General features: G+C 39.4%; 1 pseudogene across 1 annotated transcript in view; it reads right to left on the reverse strand.

Annotated features, from left to right (window-relative positions):
* Positions 1-1,084: 1,084 nt before the first annotated feature.
* Positions 1,085-18,111, reverse strand: part of LOC307149040 (contactin-5-like) — a 36,149-nt pseudogene continuing 19,122 nt past the window's right edge. The window contains exons 3-5 of the transcript in view: positions 17,759-18,007; positions 1,461-1,808; positions 1,085-1,362 (exon numbers count right to left, since the gene is read on the reverse strand). The product of the transcript in view is annotated as a contactin-5-like (transcript). The remainder of the gene's footprint in view (positions 1,363-1,460; positions 1,809-17,758; positions 18,008-18,111) is intronic.

An 18,111-nucleotide genomic window follows, 5' to 3' on the forward strand; every position in this document is an offset into this window, starting at 1 on the left:
ATTTCTTCACATTTCTTCTACTTAAATGACCTATTTTAAATACACATTCATCTTCCCAGAGGTGAAGTATCCCTTTAAGTATATTTAATAAAGGAAATCTCATTGTTTTAAACGATCTCTTGCTTGTTCTGGTCTTTGTCGGGTGGGATACGTGGTGCTCCCTGGGAGAGGGAGAAGAGTTAGTGGCGGAAAGTGCCCCCCGCCTGTGACACATTCATCATTTGAACTTGATCACTGAACTCACTAAGATCCTTCTTTCTGACTTCGATTTATGTTATTGGTTACAGCATTGGTTACTGTGATTCTGCATAAATATCCAGAATTTTTGTTATAATATAAAGGATTTCTTAAAAGTTGTTTAAAAAAAAAATCATACTTTTAGGCACACACAGACATCAAGATTCAGTCTATGCATCTCAACAATGGTGACAAGCAGAATATTAAATTAGGAAAAGTAAATTACATAGACAATTCAGATCATAATTTATTCATATCGCAATGCATGATGGGAGCCATTAATGAGTTGTGATTGGTGGCAGCCACTGCAACATGCTTTATTACTGTCACCATTGTTGAGATTCACAGGCTGATTATTGATGTCTGTGTTTCTAAATGAATTCATTTGAAAGTCAATTCTGAGACAAATCTCATATCTAAAAAAAATAAAATAAAAATCAGTACGATTTTTTGGGCGCAGTACCAAACTTTTCCACTAGATGATCCAGACTCCACTGGTGACCATATAAGGACTCTTCGATTTCCATATGGATTAAAGGATCTTAACTACAGTCTGAACACTTTCAAATGCTATATAGTTGGTCAAGATTACTTTAGGTTTAGACTAAGATATTATTGTTATAAATGTATAATGGCTAGTGTCCCACGGGTGTCGGGTAGTCTTAAAAATAGTGGTTAAAACATTTTAGAAATCATAAATGCAGATACTTATTCTTTGCAATGTGTGAAAAGTATTGATATTAAAAGTTCATTTTGTACATGATTGTTTTTCATAGTGTGATTTTTTGGGAATTGAATACAATTATGGTCAATTTGACCTGGACCAGAAATCTAAAGTGCATGAGGGTTAAAGAGAGAAAGTCAATCTGTACTCACACATGACATTGAGCTGAACATCAGGAGAGATGTGAGTGTGTCCGTCTACAGCACAGCTATATCTGCCTGAATCCTCTCTTCTGACTGACTGCAGCAGGAGTTCATTGTTTCTGTCTCTTCTCTCAGTTAATGGCTGTGAGTTTCTGTACCAGATGAATGTTGCTCTGTCAGTCAGAGCGCAGCTGCTTTTACATCTCAGAGTGACTGAATCTCCCTCTGTCACTCTCTCAGGAGACTCAACCTGAAGATCTGAACACAACACACACATTATATCTAGTGCTGCTGTCATACACTGATTATTATTCAACATAATGCACAGAAGAAGAGATAAACCTCACCAAAGTCACCTGTGACAGTAAGAGTCACTCCAGGTTTACCAAACCAGCTTCCACCAGGTTTATCAGTGATGAATCTGAAATAGTACATGCGTGAATCCTTCAGTGTCACATGACTCAGTCTGATGTTGCAGTTCTGCTGTTTATCTCCCAGATACTGAAGCCTCTGACTGTATTCAGGGTCCTCAGACAGATCTGGAGGCTCAACACCCTCTTGGAATGGGCCTTTTGTCCAGAACACTTTCTCGATCTGATATCCAGTAGGGTAAGTATAAGTGCATCTCATTATAACTGTTGAGTCCTTTAGTGCACAGATGTGTGAAGGACTGTAACTCACACTCCAAGCATCACTAGAAACCCCTGAAACACAGAATTCATCAAACTGTAAATGTTGTTTTATCTGTTATATTGGGCCATGAAAACATGACAATACTTTATTACTATTTGAAAACAGCGACTCATTACAGGAAATATAAGATAAATGTAAATAAATAATCTCAGTGTGAATTACTTTAAGACAGAGGAGTGAAGAGAGAACCAAGAAATCAGCCAAAAACAACAAGCTGCACAATTACAGTTTTTCTGAATTGCTAAAACACATTTCTTGAAACCATCACTCACTTTCTCAAAACCTTAAACAAAAAAGCAAATGTTCAAAACTCATTCAGAGAATCTCTGACTCTTCTGGCAAAATCAAACAATGCTTTCAGATCTTACACACATCAGTCAATATTAGAAACACTACAGATCATTCGTTAGACACTACATGAAGAATGGAGAACACAGAATCCAAAGCATGCGGTTACAGGAGAAATATTTATATATTTATTGTAAGAAAGTAAACAAATTTTGCAATTACATAAAAAAGTAGTACTGACACCTGACAGTGGTGAGTGAATAAATACTGTATGCACCGCAAGTACTGTATAGTATTGCACTGAATATTGTATATTATACCACGGGCTGTTTAAATACTCGATTCTGATTGGCTGGAAGGTGTGCAGTAAAACCGTTTACTGCACAGGTAGTTCCAGTCAGTTTGATTACAGTTCGAAATTAATCCGCTACTATAAACATTGGTAACCATAGTAACACAGTTACACTTGCAAACAGAGTGAGTAGCGTTGCCACCCGTCCCGGTTTTCCAGGGATTGTTCTCTTTTTTGAGCGACAGTCCCGGAAAATTTATATATATATCCCGATTTTTTGTGAAAATGTACTTCTAAAGTAGAATTTCCTGGTTTCAAATTAAACTGTTGCCTTCTACTGTTACTGTGTTTTCTTCATGGTTGTGTACATCCAATCATGTGTCCGTAAACGGGTAAAAATGGGTAAAACAGTGGATTGGCCAATGCCAGGCGTTTACTTTTATTTGATTGGAAGCTCAACTTATCGCCTATCGCCTAGCAACTGCTTGTGCTGTCGGTCGGTCACACGCATCCACACACATCCAGGATGAAACAGTGTGAGTTTAGTTGCTACTTGCTAGCTAGCTTTTTTAAAACTTTCTATTTGCTCAGTTTTGTGAAATGGGGGGAGAGACGGACGAGGAGGATAACACAACAAAATCGGTAGGGAGAGCATCTACGTCAGGACAAATATAGGTAAGAGAGGCAACAGGGAGTCCTACAACTGTTACCATAGGCTAGTATGTTTATAAATATGGGTTGACCCCCCCCACTTTCACACTTTCACTGACTTTTTGCGCCAAAGACAGAACAATTGTGATTTCGAGACCTACTCTGCTTCTCTTTTAAATGAGACATTGCGGGAGTTTTATGCCTCTGTTCAGTCTACCGCTGGACGCGAATACAGTGTTGCAAGTTTGATGTGTCTCAGAGCAGGTATAAACCGTCACATTACAAAATACAACATCATAAGTGACAAAGACTTCAAGTCAAGCAATGAACTAAAATAAAAATCAGGTTAATAACATAGTATCTACTGTCTTCTTCATGTTCATAAAAACTAAGGATGACATTTTTGAAGGAAAATGATGCATTTGGGAGGATGTTAATTTGCAGAAGTCTTAAAATCTCAGACCAGAATTTTTCCACATGACTGCAGGACCAGAATAAATGAGCCAGAGTTTCAGGAGTACTATTACAAAAAGAGCAGCTGGTGTCGATATTTTTTTTTAATCTGTGTGAAATTAACATTTTAGTTGGGTAATATTTATACAGAATTTTAAAAGAAATTTCTCTCACCTTATTAGTTAGGAGGTATCGATAAGGTAAAGACCAAACTTTTTTCCAAGGTATGTCATTTACTAAACTATTCCAATAAAACATAACATGAGGAATAGAGACATAAAGTTGCTGAAAGAGCATTCTAATATTTTTATTCTTAGAATGGCTGGCAGAGAGGCACATTTTACCCACAAATGTTTGGGACGGAACTAATTTTGTGATAATGGGACCAGAGAGGGAGAAACTTTTCAATAGCATTTTAAGAACCCAGTGTTACAGGAACAGTGGATGCAGTTTGTTTTTCCGGGGCAGCAACGGAGTGTACCAACCAAGTGCGGTTGTGTGTTCTGGTCATTTCAGTGACGAATGTTTTATTAACAAGGCCCAGGTCGACGCTGGATTTGCAAATCGTTTGCTATTAAAACGTGGAGCGGTCCCAGTGATAAAAGACCCCATTCATGTAAGTACAACTGGATCGGATTTCTGTCTTTTGCTGGAAAGCTACCGCTTGGCTCTATAGCTCCGCCTCCAAGAGCTCGGCTTTTTCCGGAGAGAATCGGAAAGCTGTATTTTTCTTTTATAAATATAATAAAACTAAACACTTTTTGGAGATATTAAGGATGCACTACTACTCTATAGGTACTCAAGATTAACATGAGATTAGGTGAAACTGTGCATGTTATGTACCCTTTAACATCACTTAAACCTGCGTATACTGGCGGGTGACGCTAGGGGGCAGTGGTGAGCCGCAGGGCGTTTCACTTTTTGACAAGGAGTCACACTGCCAGCTATTTCAACCTTTCAACACAGTGAAACAAAAACTAATGAATTGTTGTCTTTGTTGAATTTTCAGATTGTACAGCGTGTGACAGAAATAAAAATGATCTGTGCCACCAGAAAACACAGCCTCTTCTGTGTGTGCAACACCTCACACATAATATCGATCAATCAGTGTTTTTCAACTCACGTAAAGAAGTCAATAAAACAGCTGGAGAACAAGTATATCACATAACGTTACATAACGCTGGAGAAGCATAACATTACATTTACCCCAGGAAAGCCATTTAATCACCATAGCACGTTAGTTGGCTAGAAAAAAAATTTAGCTATAGACCATTTGCTAAATATGTGCACTATATTAACTGGGTCCAGGGTATGTGATCATATTACTCCAGTTTTGGAGTCCTTACACTGGCTCCCAGTCAGACTCAGAGTTGATTGTAAAATTATGATGCTGACATATAAAGCATTGCTTGGCTTCTTATTATTTATCTGAATTGTTAATTTCCTAAACCCCAAATCAGAGACTGCGATCTCCACAATTGTTGGTTGTTCCGCATACACGCTTATGATCTATGGGTGACAGGGCTTTTTCTTCATATGCTCCTGTCCTTTGGAATTCTCTGCCTCTTGATCTTAGGGAAGCTCAGAACGATGACATTTTCAAAGGTAGACTTAAGACATTTTTTTTTTTTAAATTAGCATTTGATTATTGATGTAACTTTTATTAAAAAGTTAAATAAAACTTTTATTGTTTTGACTGATCTCAAAACAGTCACAAGTCGCACGGGTATATTTGTGGCAATAGCCAACAATACATTGTATGGGTCAAAATGATCGATTGTTCTTTTATGCCAAAAAATCATTAGAATATTAAAGGAGAACTTGGTAACTTTTTTAACTTAATAAACCTGTCTAGAATTCATTTGGATGGTTAAACAACCTGTTCTGGTGATATTGGTGACTTTCCCCGCTCCCCCCAGCGTTCCCAGGCGGAAAACCAACCTTGCAACTTGGGGACTACCGTCCCGGCAAGATAGAAATTGGAAGTCTCGTGAGAAGCGAGAACGAGCGCGAAACACGAATTGCTTTACAGCAATTCGACATAAACACACACGCATGTATTATTATTTTTTTACAGTCTATGTGTATTACCAGATTACCCACCTCGGTAGACATAGCTCCACACGATACAGTTGGCTTGCTCCGATCAAAACAAACGCACATGAGCAGCTGTAGAGAGGGGGAGGAGGCCGCCGCAAGTGAGTTTTTTACGACCGTGTTGTGAAATATCCGCCCCCCCACAGCTGTAGGGGGAGCTCGTGGGGAAAACATGTGACAACAAAAGGAAAAATCAGCAAAGAAGTGACTAGAGTTCGCTAGAGTTGCCGAGTTCTCCTTTAAGTAAAGATCATGATCCATGAAGATATTTTGTACATTTCCTACCGTAAATATATAAAACATTTATTTTTGTGAGTAAATGCAGCACAATCTTGAACATAAATGAACGACTTTAAAGGCGATTTTCTCAATATTTTGATTATTTTTAATAATCCCCCTTTTAATAATTTTTAATAAATAAACCATCAGATTCCAGATTTTCAATAGTTGTATCTCGGCCAAATATTGTCCTATCCTAACAAACCATACATCAATGGAAAGCTTATTTACTCAGCTTCAGCTTGAATCTCAAAGAAATCAGCCACGAACAACATGATGCACTCTCAAATAATGAAATATATGAAAAATAAGACGAAGAAAATAAGACAAAGAAAATAATCAAAGTTGATTTAATTAATACCCAATGACATCAACATATTAGGTTTGTGGCTTTTAGTTCTTATCTATCAGCTCAGAGCTTATTTATACTAGTGAAGTCCTTTGACATGATAAATATTTAAAGGGGCATTCCACCCATTTGAACATTGTTTTTTATTTAAAGTGGGTCATATATGTAGTCGAAATGTAAAATAAATTTTGAATTTGGTGCCTTCGTGACCGAGGAAAGACAAAAAATAACTTCAGGACGCATTTGTATGAAAGACAACAACTCCCACAATGCACCACATTGCACAGCTCCGCAAGCCACTCCCACTAATCCAGAAAGCGCATATTTGCCTATAAGAGAAATCACTCTTCCGTCTACAAGGCTAGCTACCACCAGAGCTTGAAATTCATTTCACATTCACACAAAATGTCTAGTTAGTTGGCGAACTCATTAGTGCATTACTCCTCGTTTGTATTTCTTTCGAAAAGGTGAATTATTGCATGGTACCTGGATGTTCAGTCAGAACATATGCGGTGCGAAACTAGGATAGTTCTCAACACAAACGTCTGTGTCCTCGTCTGATTCAGAGATTTCGTCCAGGAGAAATTGTCATCGTTGAAATTCTTTGCTGCAGACGGACTCTATCTCTGTGTTCGTAGCGGTTCGTAGTTGCATAGTGAGATCACCGGCGCCACCAGTCCGCCCTAACTCGAGCCAGTCCGGGCTCCTCGTCCGCGACAGGCAGGTCTTCTGCCTCGGCTGCTCTTCGCTATAATGTGGCTTGTAAAGGTAGCCACAAACACCTGATTCAAGCATCAGACTTCCGAAATCCTCTTCTTCTATATCATATTGAGCACTCTCCTCCGCTATTGTCATATCTTCACATCTGTCTCCACAGCGCCTGTTAGCTTAGCTTCCAAACAAGATGGAGGATATTGCTTTCAGTTTCAGAGAGTAAAGTCCCACCCACTGATCTGTAATAGGTCTGTAGCGTGAGCGGGTCCCGCCCCCTGGGAAAGATGAGGAACTAGTGCTTGTAGTCTCAACAGAAATCCCCCCCTCTAACACTTCCTCCGACAATGACGTCAAATGACGATTTTTGCGTCATTGTAGGAGGAAGTGTAAAAGGTAAATAACGGATTTCTCCCGTCTCAGGGGAAAATGAGAGAGTGTTGCACGACCATTCAATAGTATGACTGGGTTTCTAACAATGCAAAGCTTAATGCAAATGGGTGGAGTGTCCCTTTAACATGTACACATTCACTTCCAAGAAAATGAGCCAAACATATTCATGATCTGCTGCTAAAGTGATTTTTGTCCAATCAAATGCTCTGGACTTTGAGAAAGTCCCTCCCCCTAAACCATGTGACATTGGTGACACTATTGGCCATGTGACACTATTGGACCATGTGACACTATTGGACATTTCTAAAAGGGACGGGCGTTTGACATGTTCAACACAAACTTCCTGTTTCAGAGAGAAATATGTGAGAACAGGACAGAAGAAAGTGCAGATCAGCCGCTCATGAGGCCTTAAATAAAACAATCAGAGTGTTTCTAATGTGAATGTAAGAGAGACTCACCGTGAATCATGAGCAGAAAGAAGATCAGAGGAAGAGGAGGAGCCATTCTGATCGACATCAGCATAACATATATCTATAATACAGCATTAATATGATCATCACTTAAACAAGTATATGTAAATCATCCTATTCTTAACATTTCTCATGTAAAGACACGCATGTTATATGAGCAATAATCATCAGTTTCATTTAAGCAAGAGTGTGTTTGTCTTACCGTGTTGAAGATCATCAGATCAACAGCAACCAAATGACTGACTGTTTTAACACAAGCACTTTAGCTTTACAGTGAGTGTGGATAACACTGTTTATTAATGACCAGCGATGGAAACATCACAGTCCCTCCCTCAACAAGAGAACAACATTACTGAACTAAACCTACTTAAAGAAAAACCATGATCTCTTTTCTGAAAGTTGAAGATGAATAATTGTGTAGAAGAATGAAGATGAATGATAGTGATTTACAGGTGAGGCTCATCAAGGTTGATGTCAGTCGCAGGAGATGGTGACCTCTGGTGGCAGTTTGAGGGATTGAACGAGCACATATGAGACGAGATGTGTCTGACTGCAGAACTATATACGTGACAGCAGTTTCAGGCCAGCAGCTTCAGACCGGACGTTAGGAGCTGACGATCACCTAAAGCCTGCTTTATACCAGAGATGGTCTTATTACTGGGAGATCTGTGGTTCTACCATTGGAAAAAGTGTAACGGCTAACTTGGATCACGTGTGCCTTGATAACCAATTGCATTACAGCCTTGACGTCACTGAGGCTGTGTCTGAAATCGTCCCCTATACCAGGGGTCGGCAAGTAACTTTGGCCGCGGGCCCAATTTTTTTTTTAGCCAGTAGATGGCGGGCCAGCTACACGGAGTAGCCCTATGGATACAAATTAAATACTCTTAATGAATACTCTTAACGCCTGCATTGCATATATCAATGAAATCATTTTAAACAGATCAAGTACTATGTGTTAACATATTACAGCCATTTTAATAAAGCTGTGAATAGCAATCATGCCTAATTTGCTTACAGTCCGACTTTTGAACTTTATTCCTTTTTTATTATTATTATTTATTCGGGACACACACATACACATACACACCTATGGTTTAAGGAGGTCTGCGCGGGACTGTTTTTTTCCGTCCCGCTCCCACAAGGTTCTATTCAGCAACTGCTTAAAATACACTGTGTTCACCCGCTTTATTTACCGACCTGACGGGTCCGCAAAATTTAGATCTCGTTTCCAGAATCTCACATTAAATGTCTCTAATGGAAAGAGAGAGATTAGTAGCCTATAACAATTATAAATGCTATACAAAAAATGTGTTCGTGTCAACATAAAATATTATTTTAACATTGTAGGCTTAGGCTACTGTCAGCAGAGAAAAAAAGTTCACAGAAAAAATTAATGAAATATAAATAACATAAATTAAATAGGACAAAGCCTATCACTCAAATTTCTAAGCAACATAAACGAAAACCATATTGCCCTACTGACAAATGAAGTAGGCTATTTTCTGCCAAACTATTTCAAACATCCTTGCAAAAAAAAAGAATGTTGTTAACTGACAATGGTTTCAGTACCAAACAGCTCCTCAGAAGTTTTACAGCTGGCCAGAATGAAGTGCGGATACGCTGTCAAAAGATGTCGGGAGTGGGCTATTGTCAGTAAGACCGCCCGCTCCGTCCAAAGTATAGGTACACCAGAGTTCCGACCGCTACCGTCTTTACTCTTTATACTTTAAAATTTAATCCCGCGCCGCATGATTCCTTATGGCCGTTTCACACAGTATGCGGCAGTGAAATCACCGCGCGGCTACGGCTTTTCTCAAGTAGTGGAAGAGTTTTGTGCAGCATTTAGTGCAAATATTTTTTATCAGGTAATATTATTTATCAGTGTGTTATACCCGAATAAATAATAAGTAACGAATGATACACGGGGCCTATTTGTAAACCGTTATTGTAAAATAAAAATTGGCTGATAAAAAAAAAAAAAAAAAAAACGGACTTCCAAAATAATCCGGCGGGCCAGAAAATATTGCTGGCGGGCCAGTTTTGGCCCGCGGGCCGCCTATTGCCGACCCCTGCACTATACCCTTAAATAGGGCATTATTTGAGAAAACAGCCATTTGTAGTGGTGTCTAAAACCATAGTGGACGTTATCGAGTTCACTCATTCAATCCCACAATACACCGCAATAACAAGTGTACAACAGAAGTACGCTCAACGGCTAGAGAATACCCACAATGCACCGTGAGAGTCGTGTCAAATTAATTCCAGCGTCTCTCGCCAGAAGATGGCGCCGCAACTGAATCATCCATCCATCCATTTTCCAAACCGCTGGTCCAATGTGGCGACAGAGTAATATCATACAGGTATAAATTCATTTTTAATTGGTTATTAAATTGTTAAATTAAAGTTTATACATGCTAGTTTCCATGACAGAGTTCAAGGTGAATCTTTTCATTACTACTGGAGCAAACATGTTGAAGATTAACCGATGGGCTGTCGATTCATTAAATGATAAGTTATTTCCTCACTAAAGCGGTTTATTCACTGTTATGAAGACTCTCCTCCATTGACAACCATTCAAAATATGGCCCCTTCCCAGCGTAGCACAGCGTTAGCTGTGTAGCGGCTAAGTCAAGTCAAGTCACCTTCATTTATATAGCGCTTTTAACAATATATTGTTTCAAAGCAGCTTTACAGTGATAATAGGAGATTACAGTTAAAGATATTGTTTTGGCTTTACAGCAGCTCTAGAATAAAGGTATTGTCCAGCTAAAGTTAGTTTAGATTGATTCACTTCCTTCGCAACAATAATTAGTTATTAACTTGGGGGCCGCTAACATGACACCGTTCTGACAGAAAACCCTTAATGTGCTCTGGTTATCTCTGTTATCTCTGCGCAAACTTCAAAAACGTGAACCTGTGAGAATGCTGATGGCCTGCACATGTACATTACATGTCTAATCTATAAGTATGTGCGTTTGAATATATATGTGCACAGGCGTGTAGTCCTTCTTTACAAAGCAACCCTCAACAAACTACTTGTCTGCCCTTAAAAATGTATGATACAGAATTGTTTATTGCTTCCGCATAGCCACGCGAACCGGAATGATCCCGACAATGTTTTATCTGTACAGAGGTAAAGGGAGGGGAGGGAAGCCTTCACAGGGGAGAGACTAGTTGACATGTAGCCCAGGTTAGTTTGTTAGAGGTTTCAGATCTAAATAGTTTTCTACAAAGTTGTATACAAAAATGTATAAAGTTAGGTTAAAATGTACTGTGGAAAAATGTGTTTATAGATAACCTAACTTTTAGGGCCTGTTATTTTTCTTTCTTTATAATGTGATTGGATACTTTGTGAATAATAACCTATCAAGTATCAGGATATGAGGAGGGGCGGGACGAGAAGCGGGAGGAGAGGCAGAGAATGCACAAGATATAGATGAAGACAGGTGTGGGATGTCGGCGAGACAACTCTCTGGAAAGTGTGAATTGTGTATAAAAATGTATGCATTATAGTTCATCTCAAGGATATTAGAGTGGACTTTGAACTGAGTTACTGCTGGCTAAGCGTGACAGCGAAGTTCGAGTTTATTTAAAGTGCACCACAGACATGCACGGATGAACCACTGGTGGCGAGCCAGTACATTCTGAGTGAACTGTCTATGGTTGCGTTCGTTGTGAAGGAGAATGACAACGGATGTTATTTCGGGCACTTTGGTGACTGGAGTCCCGTGCACTGCTGAACGGAGCGAGATACCACGTTGGTTAGCGTCCGAGCCGCTGGATGAATAGCGCACTGTTGACGGCTGTTGAGTGCGTCTCGTGGCGGTGAGATGGATTCCGGTTTGGAGCCTGACAGACTGTGACCGATTGTGATTTTATAGATCCAAATCTTCAACAAGGGTACCTGTATTGTTTTTATTTTATTTTGTGGCTCAATTGAGTGAAGCGGCCGTGTGTTTTCAGCGCCAGCGCCAGCGCCAGGCTGGCCTGGAGGAAAGGGGGCAGAAGTTGTCCAAACTCGATGTTAGAGTGGAGAAAAGATTATAAGTTGCACTGTTAGTATCTAGTGTTGAGAGCTGATCAGGTGGAGGAAGTGTGGATGAGACCAAAGAGGAAAGGCGAGAGGGTGAGATTGAGCGTAAAGGTGGCCTGTGGAGGAGTGTGTGTTGTGTCCTGAGGCAGGTTGAGGTTAAGAGTGAGGAGGAAGTGATCTGAGATTGTGTGCAGTGGAGTGACCAGTGTATGGCCAGTGGAGCAGTAGTGTGTGTAAATAAGGTCTAATTGGTTTCCTGATTTGTGAGTAGCGGCAGTAGATACTCGTTTGAGGTCGAATGAGGCGAGTAGAGTGTGGAAATCAGCAGCCTGAGGCTTTTCTAGGTGAATGTTGAAGTCTCCAAGAACGAGGAGAGGAGTACCATCCTCAGGGAAGGATGAGAGTAACACAAGAAACTGCCAAACTGACCTGGTGGAGGATAAACAACTACTAAAGGGATTTTCAATAGGAATGGTGGTGATAGTAATTGAATGTGATTCAAATGAGCTGTTGTCACACACGGATGGTAAAGGATACAATTTCCAATCAATAGAGATGTGAAGACCAGTACCTCCTCTCCTTCCGGTCAGCCGAGGGGTGTGTGAGAAAGTAAAGTTAGTGGAGAAGGCAGCCGGTGTGGCGGTGTGCACATAGTGAAGACAGGTCACAAGAAAGATGAGAACAAATTGTGTAGAAGGAGGAAGGAAATAACAAGAAAAATAATACTCAAGTGCCTTGTCGATGTCCTTGCTCGGTGGAGTCGCTGGTCTTTACAAAGATACAAGAAACAAAAGATACAAAAACACTTACAGTTACTGTCACCTCCTGTTGCCTGACTGCTTCTTCCTACTGAACGCTACAAACACACTGTATGAATAGCGTGAGCTGGCTTAGGCCGCGCCTCACTACCGAAACTCTGAACAAACGCAAGCAAACAAGACAACGCGATGACGTAGCTTCATGATTGTGTGAGAGTATAATTGGTGTGAAAATGGGAATGTACAGCAGAACGGCCTACGAACTCCTGTCTGAGTATTGAAGCTGATTCTGCTGATGAAACTGCAAACTTTCTTCAGGAAAACTTTCATCAATTGACTGCACTTCTGACTCCTGGTCTTCATTCATCATATCTGGTCCTGGTCTTTAACTGTAAATTCCTCTCCTTCAACAAGACAATAATAAAAAACTAAACTAAAGAAAAATGATGATCATTTTCTTTGTTGAAGAATGAAGATGAATGATAGTGATTTACAGGTGAGGCTCATCGAGGTTGATGTCAGACGCAGGAGATGTGACCTCTGGTGGCAGTTTGAGGGATTGTTAGCGATGGCCGATTACAAACTTTTTTATTTTGATCCAATACCAATACCTTTTGTTACAGGTTTAACAATGCCAATGTCAAAACCAGTTATTTCTTAAATTGCTATGTGATTTTAATAAATTATTTTTAAAAGAAAACATTTAATTACAGTTAAAGGCATATCACCCAACAAACTCCAGCTAAATGTCAGGAGTGTTTTGGAGCAAACATGAAACATGTATTAAAAACAAATAAAAGTGATGCAGAAACCCATGTTTTATCATTAACAATTTTAATATTGATATTTTTTAATGGAATCAATACCAAATAAGTAGCTTGTGAGAATCGATATATATCAATACTGCAGGATCTATGAGCCCTTAAAGGAGCATTTCACCCATGGGAACATTGATCTTTATTGAAAGTGGGTCATATATGTAGTCGAAATGTAAAATAAATTTTGAATTTGGTGCCTTCTTGACCGAGGAAAGAAAGAAAGTAACTTCAGGACGCATTTGTATGAAAGACAACAACTCCCACAATGCACCACATTGCACAGCTCCGCAAGCCACTCCCACTAATCCAGAACAGCATATGAATCACTCATCCGTCTATAAGGCTAGCTACCACCGGAGCTTGAAATTCATTTCACACAAAATGTCTAACATTAGTTAGTTGGCGAACTCATTAGTGAATTACTCCTCATTTGTATTTCTTTCGAAGTGGTGAATTATTGCATGGTAACGTTACCGGGATGTTCAGTCAGATGCGGTGCGAAACTAGGATAGTTCACAACACAAACGTCCGTGTCCTCGTCTGATTCAGAGATTTCGTCCAGGAGAAATTGGCATCGTTTAAATTCTTCGCAGCAGACGGACTCTATCTCTGTGTTCGTAGTTGCATAGTGAGATCACCGGCGCCACCAGCTTGAGCCAGTCTGGGCTTCTCGTCCGCGGCAGGCAGGTCTTCTGCCTCGGCTGCTCTTCGCTATAATGTGGCTTGTAAAGGTAGCCACAAACACCTGATTCGAGCATCAGACTTCCGAAATCCTCTTCTTCTATATCATATTGAGCACTCTCCTCCGCTATTGTCATAACTTTACATCTGTCTCCACAGCGCCTGTTAGCTTAGCTTCCAAACAAGATGGAGGATATTGCTTTTAGTTTCAGAAAGTGAAGTCCCACCCACTGATCTGTAATAGGTCTGTAGCGTGAGCGGGTCCCGCCCCCTGGAATAATGAGGAGCTAGTGTTTGTAGTCTCTACACTTTTCAATGAAATGTGACTTCCTGCTTATTATGACGCAAAATTATGATTTTTACGTCATAATAAGCAGGAAGTAAAACACTTAAATCCTTATTTCTCCCATCTCAGGGAAAAATTAATGAAAAATCCACGTTTGTTATAATATATGACTGGGTTTCTAACAATGCAAAGCTTAATGCAAATGGGTGAAGTGTCCCTTTAACCTAAATGTAATACAGTGATTCATCATACATAGAGAATTAGATTTTTAGCGCAATTTTCCTACGGACAAAATTGCGCTTGTTAACTCATGATTTCTGTTCTGTCTGTGCGCACCAATCTTGCACTTCTATCTCCTCCTCAACCAGACCACCTAGAGACTTCGGGTTTTCGGCATTATGTTAAGGAAGGTCTAAACTCGGGAACGCACACAAAAAAAAAAAAAAAAAAAAAAAAAAAAAAAAAAAACACATAAAAAGATTTACTATCTCTTAGTGTTGTGATCCCATGACGTCAGAAAATTGCGCTAAAACACTCACTGAGTTTTTATTACTTGTTTAAATGAACTTCTTACCAAATGTACATCACAAAAGCACCTGATGCTCCACCGAGTAAAACACCGACACCACCAACAACACCGACAGCTACAGACGAGACAACATGGCGACAAACACACTCTACAAACGCAACTCTTCCTCTTCTCCGTGGGAGCGCAACAAGACCACGCCCCCTTTTTTGTGTATTCCTGTGGGCGGAGGTTAGTCAAAAAACTGTTCTAGTGACGTCATTAAAGAAAGAAGTAGAGGGATGTAGTCCAAACCGGCCGTTCACTGTAGGCGACTTCTGTTAAATAAAATATCTCGCTTGGCATTGAACTTTGAGCTTTATAATTTCACAGGTATTATTTATGCTCTAACAGCAACATTACACACTAACTAAAGTTTGAAAAATGGGATCACAAAGAACAGGACCTTTAAGAGAATGTGATGTGTAGTTCACTGACGACCTATCAGGAGAGAGTAAAGGCCCTTTCACACCGGATGCGTAACGAAAAAGCGAATAGTTCGTGTGCGAATAGTTCGCGTCAAAACCCATCACATGAGCTGCGTAAACACGGTCTCTATCTCTATCTTTGACGATTAGCTTTCTATCTTTCACAGGACTATACAACGACGAAAACTATCACACAACATACTCACAGTCGTGATAACCGAGTTGGTTGGCAATGCTACGCCACACAATCATTGTCCTTGTAGTATGCGATTGGCTGAAGCCTTTTCTGTCGCCGCAAAAGTGGAAAAAAAAAATCGACATCGAAGCGGAAAAAATAAAAGTCGTTATTTCGCCGCTGCACATTCGCGTTCGGTGTGGAAGCGCTCATTACACAAACAGCTGATCAAAAAATAAAACCATTGCGCGAATTATTCGTGCGTCAAAATCGCGTCCAGTGTGAAAGGACCTTAAGTGAATGGGGGGGGGGGGATGACGTCAGAACGCGCGTAGAGAGAGATGAGATGTAAGCACAGAGAAATCGGCAGAGATATTTCTGAGAGAAAATAACAGTGATTTTGACATAAAACTAGACAAAACGTCTAGAGATATATTTATTTTATTTGAACTGAACTATATTTTGCTGTTATGAGTGATTTTGAGTTAGTTTTGAGTGTTTTTATTGTGGACACGGCGATGACACGGACTGAGCTCATCACTGTGTGGAACAAGATGGCGGAGCCTCCCAGCGAATCCTGATTAAAGCGAAACCATCGAACGATTTCATCGGACCCTCTGCTTAGTTTCCCCGGACGGAGGAAAAGAACTGTGCAGGATGACAGAGTGAACTGACGTCGAACTCTTTTCTCTTCTCTTCTCAATCGACAGTATTCTATTTTCCCCTTTCACCACGACGGTAGGCCTGAACTGTTGCATCTAACGTTTACTGGGGTATGGACGATATTGTTTTCTCTTTTGAATTCAGAGACTAGTATTTGGAAAAACACACTGCATCTACAGATATTTGAACTGTCTATAATATTGACAGTTGAATTGGTCTTTATCATTTGTTCATTGCCTGTTTTTATTTTTATTTTAAAGAGAAGGGTTTATTGTGTGAAATAATTAAAATATAATTGTTATTTTTATTTTATTTTTATTTCTAAGTTGAACTGGGAAGAAAAAGAGAAACTAACCCCGTGTGGATTTCGATTAAAGGAGAACTCCAGTCAATTTTAACATTGAGCTCATTTTTTTGTACATTTGGAGTGCTGTCAATACAGAGAACAACGACAAAAATCGGTGTTGCCTACACCGAGTTATTCTATTTTTAAAATTTGCACCCTGTTGACTTCAATGGGGCAAGTTTTAAACCTGCTTTTAGCCTCTTAACATCCTTGATGTGTCATTACAAGTGCACAGGTCATGTGAGTGATTCCTTCAGAGTGAACACGAGTGAATCTGACTGCAGTAGATGTGAAAGATATGAATAAAAGTGATGTTATTTCAGCCAGCGCACATACCTGTATTTACTTCCTATTTTCGGTCGAAGTCCACAATAGTTGATTGTCAAGTTCAGTGGAGAACTCGACAATCGACTACTATGGACTTCGACCGAAAACAGAAAGTAAATACCTGATTTATGGGGATTAAAAAAGAAGAATGGGAAGATGTTTATCATTATAGGGTGGTTGTGTACACACACACTGCCGACACATTTATGTTCAAACACCATGTAAAGTGAATTTTGCATAATAGTGCCTTTAAAAATCTTAAATACTTCAGAGCACAGACTTAAGTCTTAAAATCTTTTTAAAGGGAACACTTCACAGATTATTATTATTATTATTATTTTATTTTTTTAAGTTTACAAAAAGCATCATAGAAGTTTAAGTTTATCAAAATGTAAAATACATATTTTTATATTTTATATAAATATATATTTTACAAAAAAAAATTCAACTAAAACTTCAAGAAAACATTTTCAACTAAAACTATAAGAACATTAAAGCTAAATATCTGAACAAATTCTGAGACAAATTTTAGGTTGATACCTTAAAAAAAAATAAAAAATAAAAAAATCAGTATGATTTCTTGAGCGCAGTACCAAACTTTTCCACTAGATGACATCCAGACTCCCCTGGTGACCATATAAGGACTCTTTGATTTCCATATATGGATTATATTTTTCCATATATGTGATCTTAACTACAGTCTGAACGCTTTCAAATGCTATATAGTTTGTCAAGATTACTTTAGGTTTAGACTAAGATATTATTGTTATAAATGTATATGGCAAGTGTCCCACGGGTGTCGGGCAGTCTTAAAAATTGTGGTTAAAACATTTTTATAAATCATAAATTCAGATATTTATTCCTTGTAATGTTTGAAAAGTCAATCTGCACTCACACATGACATTGAGCTGAACAGCAGGAGAGATGTGAGTGTGTCCGTCTACAGCACAGCTATATCTGCCTGAATCCTCTCTTCTGACTGACTGCAGCAGGAGTTCATTGTTTCTGTCTCTTCTCTCAGTTAATGGCTGTGAGTTTCTGTACCAGATGAATGTTGCTCTGTCAGTCAGAGCGCAGCTGCTTTTACATCTCAGAGTGACTGAATCTCCCTCTGTCACTCTCTCAGGAGACTCCACCTGAAGATCTGAACACAACACACACATTATATATAGTGCTGCTGTCATACACTGATTATTATTCAACATTAAGGGTGTCACGATTCTCCAAATCCTCGATTCGATTACATTT

Source organism: Squalius cephalus (assembly GCF_949319135.1).
Source record: "Squalius cephalus genome assembly, chromosome: 2".
NCBI classification, from domain to species: Eukaryota; Metazoa; Chordata; class Actinopteri; order Cypriniformes; family Leuciscidae; genus Squalius; species Squalius cephalus.